Source organism: Myotis myotis, unplaced genomic scaffold, assembly GCF_014108235.1.
Source record: "Myotis myotis isolate mMyoMyo1 unplaced genomic scaffold, mMyoMyo1.p scaffold_m19_p_7, whole genome shotgun sequence".
Taxonomy (NCBI): domain Eukaryota; kingdom Metazoa; phylum Chordata; class Mammalia; order Chiroptera; family Vespertilionidae; genus Myotis; species Myotis myotis.
The window spans coordinates 27,642,885-27,651,054 of NW_023416379.1; the positions used below are offsets into that span (position 1 = coordinate 27,642,885).

The 8,170-nt window shown below is 34.9% G+C and overlaps 1 non-coding gene across 1 annotated transcript; it reads right to left on the bottom strand.

Moving 5' to 3' along the window:
- Positions 1–6,994: 6,994 nt before the first annotated feature.
- LOC118660945 lies at positions 6,995–7,101 on the bottom strand. The gene has a single exon (XR_004969108.1). It is a non-coding gene; the product is annotated as a U6 spliceosomal RNA (small nuclear RNA).
- Positions 7,102–8,170: the final 1,069 nt, after the last annotated feature.

Here is an 8,170-nt window from a genome sequence, read left to right on the forward strand (position 1 = left end):
AAAAATTATCTTGTAAAAATATTACAACAGTGTTTTTTTTTTAAATATATTTTATTGATTTTTTACAGAGAGGAAGGGAGAGAGATAGAGAGTTAGAAACATCGATGAGAGAGAAACATCGATCAGCTGCCTCCTGCACATCTCCCACTGGGGATGTGCCCGCAACCCAGGTACATGCCCCTGACCGGAATCGAACCTGGGACCCTTCAGTCCGCAAGCCGACGCTCTATCCACTGAGCCAAACCGGTTTCGGCAATATTACAACAGTTTGAAGCTAATATTTTCAGACACAGAACGAGTGATTATATTACTAAAAGAATATTTGCCATCCTAAAATGTCATTATAAAATCATTTTCCCATTGAGAATAATTTTATTTTATGAATACTCTAAACACAGTAAGAATCTCTGCATGTTCCATAATACATTTTAACTTCAGTATCAAACTGAGCACTTAAGACCCAACAAATTTGGCTTTTATTTTAGATCAGAGTGGGCTCAGAAGGTCACTGGATTCATACAAAATGTTGACATCCATTCACATATGTCCCATTCACATATATACATATATACATATAGAGGTGAAGCTTTGGGTACTTAATAATTCATCAATTTATGCTCCAACCTTATCCCTATTTACTGAACCAATCTATTATTCATTGGTACTTTTGGTACTTCTTAGTAATGCATATTTGTGTTCGGAAGAAACAAAATACTTGACATTAGATAAAGAATTTATGATACGTAAATAATGACTATTAGTCCAATAAAGACATGCTGTCAGCAGACTATCTTCTTTCTAAACTTAATTGAGAATGCAATGCAGTGTGTACATTATGTTGCTCCAATTAATTCAAATCATTCCTAATTGGGATCTCTTAAATAACTCCCTCCTGGGTCTTGAGAGGAAATTGAATCAAGCATTAAATCAGGAAGTCATCTCTATCTTTAAATATATTGTTATTCATAGTCAAATATGCTGAAGTTGCTAAAGATTAAAGAAAAATTCTTTTCTTGCACTTTATAAGTAAGAGGCTGTGGTTAGTTAAAATTATGGTTAACTGAGTGGTTAAAAACCAATTACATAATTATTTCTGTGGACAACTGGAATTACCTGAAGTACTTATGATAGGGAATCAGGTTGAAATACAAACCTAGAAACAGCAAAAGCTAATTTAACTGAGTTAGAATAAAACTCATTACTGATAATAATGTTGTAGAGATAGTGGTAAGGAGGAGACAATATTAGCTGCAAAATATATAATGAAAAGCGAGGTTTCATGTTGAAATAATAATAATATGAAGAGAAAGAGCAATGGTGTTTCATGAGCAATCACACAAAAATAAAACAAATAAACAGCATAAACGGATGAACAAAAACAGATCCAGAGACAGAGAAGCATCGATCAGACCATCAAACCTCAGAGGGAAGGTAGGGGAGGGTGGGGGTAAGGGGGGAGAGATCAACCAAAGGACTTGTATGCATTCATATAAGCCTAACCAATGGACACAGACACCAGGGGGGTGAGGGCATGAGTGGGGGTGGATGGGGGGCAATAGGGGGGTAAGGACACACATGTAATACCTTAATCAACAAAGAAAACAAAACAAAACAAAGGAGCTTGCAAATCCCAGTATGGGAACCATTCCTGAGCAGTTCAGAGCACATTGGAGAAATTAAATTTTTTTTCTAGGTACCATATTTTCAGAAGTGATTGAAGAAGGTAAAGGCTTAGGAAATGGTGTCATAAGAGACTGGTAAAGGGCCTATAATTGCTAGTGTAAAATATAGATTTAAGATATAATAACATTTTCCAAATATTTTAAAATTGAAGACTTGGGAAAAAATTACACTTACATTGTTCTGATTTATTTCTCCCCACATCACCTTGCGTACTGAGAGCTTGTCCTGCAAAACCACATAGAATAATTTTAGCCAAAGATATACAGGATAGTCATTATCCAAACATAGCTCTTGATGTCAATGGATATACTAAGGTTATTCCCATCATCCTTGGATAAGGAGGGGGGTGATAAACTGAGGCAGAGTACATAACGCTGTAACTAAATAGTATGTTTATGAACACAGCCAAGGCACTTCTGCTTCTGTCAGTTAAACTTTGTTGCTAGTCACTTTACCCCCTGGGCTCAACTTTAATGAACAATGAGGATTGTATTTATACCACGCCATGCCTATTTCAGTTGGCTTGATGATCATAAGATGAGAAATGTTTGAAAGATTGAATCTAACAGACTGAACAGCAGTGACTGTATTTTCACATTTAAGGGTGCAGACATTTCCTAGCTTTTCATCAGAACTGAGTTCTCTTCTAACTATGCACACAGTCTTTATTTCTCATAATCCCTTAAAGTTAAATTTGACATGTTCCTAAGTTCTAGTCAATAGAAAGATAGCAAAAGTGATGTGTGACATCCTAGGCAAGGAGTACAGACCATTGGCATGTAATCACCATTGCTTTTTTTCCACTCTGGCTGGATATGATGGAAAATGATCTCTGGGGAACATCTGGAAACCAAATATCAAAGATGGTTGAGTCCCAATATGAAAGGAGTCATTTGCGGGAAAACAACTTATTGATTAGTAATGGCAACTTATGAATTTACATGAGCAGGAACTATAGTTCTAATGTATGAAGACACTGATGTTCTGTGGTATATTTATTACTGTAGCTGGTGTTATTCTAACTAATATGGGAATCAAAAAGAATATGATAGTGCTAACTGAAAATTAAATTATAATATTGACTTAATTGTTGGGGTGTATGTAGGTTATACACAAAGTGATGTTGGAAGATGGAAAGATGGAATTCCATATTATGTGGTGACAAAGTATTTGGTAAATATATAACTTTAAACAACTTTTACACCAGTCCAATTGTACTAGTATGTCTGTAGGTCTCAGCACTGAACACAGAGTTAGGAAGAGTTATAATGAAATGTGCAAACTACACAGCATATGATGGAATCTTTAGCATACAGATATAATAGAAGTTAATATCTAGATCATAGGTAATAGTAAAATGTAATAAAATTTTTAGGATGGGATGAGTTATGATCATAGTTGCATTGTTTTCAATAGAATTTATTTGATTGTAAGTGTGTAATTATTATTTAACAGTGACTGTGATTAACAATTGGCTCACACAATTCATGAAAATTTACTACTTGACCCTTGTAATCTGATATAAGCCACTTCTAGCACATAACTATAAATTTTGGATTTCATTAGAACAAGAAATGAGTTTTGTATGTTTTAAACCACTGATATTTGGGTGTTTTTCTGAGACCACAAGTAGCACTGATCTAACGAATGCGCATGGCTACATATTTAAATTCAGAAATGACAACTGTCTTCAACTTATTTACTGTTCCTCCGGGTGATAGGGAGTCTTTACTCCTCCACTCCCTGAGATCCCAATATCTTGTCTGGTAGGTGGTATTGCCCTGGGTTCCAGTAGGACTTTTTTCTCCTGAGTCAATGGCTGTGTATTTTGAAGGTAGAAGTGGGATTGTCAAAATTCAACTCTAGTAGTAAAATCAACACCCTATGTGGCAGAGTTATAAGGTTTTCATTATCTTAAGGCAACTGGACCATAACACTGAAATCCTGTGAAAACTGTGCACCTACATAAATCAGGGGCATTTGGAGTAATCACTGAGCAACTAGAAAGCAGAGAAGAAGACTGCTGATACATGCGCCATACGTATATCCCTGATGGACCTTTCTTAAAATAATTCTATAATTTTCAACCCAATTTTAAAGGACTTCTTAAATGGGCATCTATACATCTGAAAACATCAATAGCTTTTGATGCTATGCCATATTTTGCATGAGCTTTAAAAATTATGCAATTTTCTCTCCCAGGTAATGTACTGTTTCTTTTAGATATTTCATGTAGAGATGAGGGCACATGGATAAAACTTTTTAATTATGCAACCAAGTCTGCCATTGTTGTTCCTTCAAGTTTGAGAAAGCCTCCCCCTCCAAGCTTTTGAGAGCTAGTTTCTATAGGTAGTTGCTAACTTTCTCTTTGGTACACGCTACATAACTTTTCCCTAAGAAATTACTATCCAGTTGCAGGTAGATAATATTAAATCAGGTAAATCTCAATCCCTGTGTACTAAATTGAATATATTTCCTTTCCAGAACCTCTGTGCCACCAGGAATATGTTTTTGATAAATGTCATCTGCCTTTAACTCACATTTCTTGTTTCAGCTGGCATATTAGTCATCATAGTGAAAGTGCTGTTTTGGAGCAGAGAAAACTGAGCCATGGGAAGACCATCTAATTAAATATGAATGTTTATAATTACTGAATATGGGGGTCCTCTCCCCTACTCCCATTATATATACATGTAGTCTGCATATGCCGCTATCATAACAGATAATTAAAATTCATTCTTTCCTGGAGATAACTATCATATGCCAATAGGTCTGTATTGTAATAGCGTTGCACCTCCTGCTTCTGAGAGTACGTATTTAAACAAAGCTGCTAAAAGGATTCATACACTAGGTTCTCCCTGAAGCCACTTTGGGGCCACCTGCTTCTTAGTCACCATCCAAGCTCTTGTGAGTTGATAGAATCTCTCTGGAGCTGGGCCCATGCTAAGGTCTCTGAGGCAAGGTCCCTCTCTATTGGGTTGCTGGGACAGTAATTCTGTATCATGCTACTTTCCATAGCAACACAACCTTCCCCATTTTTGCTTATATTCCTCACAGGCAGACATCAGAGAAAGGGTTTCCCTAGTAACTGGTCTATCCATCCCTTCTATCTCCTGGAGGCCAACCCTTTTCCTTGTCTCCCTAACACTTTCTTGTCAGCCACTCCAAACCACATTCCCACATGTTTCAACTCAAGTCTTATGTTCCCTAGTGAAACTTTCAAAATAGGAAGGACATAATTTAAATTGTCAGTGGGTCAAGCTGAAGCGTTCGCTTCTCTTTAGTTGGACGCTGGTATTTATTTGAGGTAGCTGTAGCTCTGTGACCGAAAATCAAGCTTTATTTTAAATATGTCCTTTGTTTAATGCTGCAGAATTACATCTTCAATAATGGAAAGAGGTTTGTGGAGAAGAAGAACCATATCTAATGGGTATTGAAATGCAATTTCACAGACATTCTTGGAACAGTTCCTGTAATAATATTACTTTGCATTAAACCAATTTGTTTGCTTAATGTGAAGTTATCAAGAAAACTAAAATCAGAGAAATAAAAAACATCCAGGCCATTTTTATATGTAAAATATCAACAAAAATGAATACACACAAAAATAGGCTTGCATCTTTGGACAAAAATAGAATTTTATCAATATGATTGCCACAAAGATAATCAGAGACATTATTTGCAAGATTGTTTTGAAACTTAGGTCAGCATCACAACATTCCTGTAAAGACTTGTTTTATTATGTCAGTAATCGCAAGCGAGACTAAATCATAGGAGACTACTTCCAATTATAAATAGGTCACATATTCATATACATAACCTTTTTCTCACAATTGGGAACTTAAGCAAATAATTTGGTATATTTTTAACACAAGGAAAATATTCAGGCAGAAGCAAAGGGAAATAAATATCCTCTAGGATTCCAATCCTAAAATGGAAAAACAACCCAAAGCCTTTCTGTAGTTGAGTAAAATCTTTTAATTTTGCCCACTAGGTGACTAGAATTACTTATATTAATTTGAGTCAGGGAAAATACTAAGAAGATATCTAGACCTTGAGAATAATAGAAACTCCTTTTTTCTTCTTCTCTTATGACATCAGTTAACTACACCCAAAAAGTAAAGGGATGATACTCTTGACCAGGGGTCCTCAAACTACGGCCCGCCGAAAACATTTATCTGGCCCGCCGGGTGTTTTTGCAGCCGCTGCCTGTTCTGCTTAGCAGCCGACTTGTCCCGGGCCCGCAGTGCGCATGTGTGGAATGCCTGAGGGACAGTGAACTGGCCCCCTGTTTAAAAAGTTTGAGGACCTCTGAGACAAATGAGTAAGAGAGGTATAGCTGTTCTCACTTCAACTAAATATGTTTCATAGAGTGAATAGAGGGGAGGTCATAACCATGTCTCTTATTTGGATGAGTTAAATTAATATGTTGTGTTCTAACTCAGCCTATATTCCTAAGTGGCCTGGATACTACATTTAAAAAAAAGAACGTTTTGCACTGCACAATACTCAGATGCAGGGCAATTTTACTTTCATTATACTAGATTCATAAACATTTATCTTCAGCCTCCGTTTGAATCAGATTTGGGAGAATCTCATTGGTCTTCTAGTCCATATTTTGCTTGCATAAATTTTCTTTAAACACTGCTAATGGGGTGTTATAGCATTTCATCTTGAAAACTGTTATTAACTACTCCACAAACTAATGTATTTCATTAAAGAAAAATGTGAACAAATAAAAAGTCTGGCAAGATGTTGCACTGAAATCCATAACCATGTCTATATTTCTTATGACATTTACCACCTACTACTTCAGTTATTTTAATTTCCTCCAGTTCTCTTTAGTTCTGAAGTCTGACACTCTAAATGGTCTTTGGAAATTATCTCTTTAGCACAGAGAATAAAGGCTCTATTGTTTACATTAATCCAGCTATTGCATAGTCACAAGTACACCTTAACCTGTGTTTGTTCTTTTAGACTCATCACACCTTTAATGAGTATTGAACTTGTTTACTATAACCTCTAGCCCTTTTGTAAATCATTTTTTGTTATCTAGATTTTCCTTTCACCGTAAGAAATTCATCATTAGAGGGTAACGTGGGGACAAGGACACATATGTAATATCTTAATCAATAAAAAATATATTAAAAAAAAGAAATTCATCATTGATTATGAATATGGTACTTTTCAATTGTGGTTTTGATGAAAAGGTCACATAGATTATTATTTCCAATATGTTTTTTTTAAAATCATCTGTCAAAGTTTCGTCTCTCTTGCCAATTTGATAATCATCCTATTCTTTTCTTTTTCATAAAATATGGAACACTTCATGGATTTTCATGTCATCCTTGTGTAGGGGCCATGCTAATCTTATCTGTATCATCCCTATTTTAGTATATGTGCTCCCGAAATGAGCACAATAATCATTTTTTATATGTCTTCCTCCAAAAGAATGAACACATATCAATTTATTTAATCTAGCAGTTTTGATCAACAGACCAAGAATCAACTGAATTATACTACAATATAACCTGAGTTTACTTATTCACAGAGATATATAGTTTATTAAAAGGAGAAAAAAATAGAGATTATTTAAGCCAGCATCATCTTTTAAAATTATGGTAAGAGAGCCTCATAGAAATGAAATGGCTTTCTTAATTAAATATTTATTGGAAACAAGCTATATTTTATTTATTTGTAGTACCCTCTTTTTCAGCAAAAAATTCCTATACTATTATACTAGATTCAGAAGCTATGAAAATTAATTATGACTGGTTGTTAAATTACATTAATTTATCTAGATTATAGACAATAGACATAAAAGGAATTCTGTTACTAGTATAGAATATTTGGCAGAAGAAATAAGTGACACAAACACCTTATTTTCCCCTGGTAATTACCATAATTTTTCTTGATGGATATGTGCATGATATCCTGATATTCAGTATTAGCAGAGAGTGCAAGAATATCAGTTAGAATCTTGTCTCACTTCCTACTTGAAAATAAATAAACTCTGGGGTCTTTCTCAATCTCAGAACATTCTGACCTCAGAAACAACTTTATCACAATAGTGGCTGCTGGCTTAGTTGTTAGAATAATTGTTTTGCTAACATTGAGAGAAGAAGCAAAGAAAAGTTCGTGATTTATTGATCTGTTTTTCTGGCTGGCTTGAAATAAGTGAATCGGCATCAATTCTCTATGCATCTATTGATTATTATATAAAAGGACCTGTACAAGGGCTGTTGAATACTGTTGAAAGTGGCTAAGAATGTCTCCTGATAAACCTTATGAGATTTTCATGGGGTCAATTTTATTTGAGCACTACATTCTTATTTTTGTTATTTTCAGAGAAAATAGAAAGCTAATTTAAGTCAGGTACAGCTCTTTTTACCTGTGAATCCAATGGGATCAATGAGTCTAATGGGTTGATGGTAAAGTTCCAAATTAAAAACTGCAGTGGTTGATTCAAGTTTCATAACTCTAATGT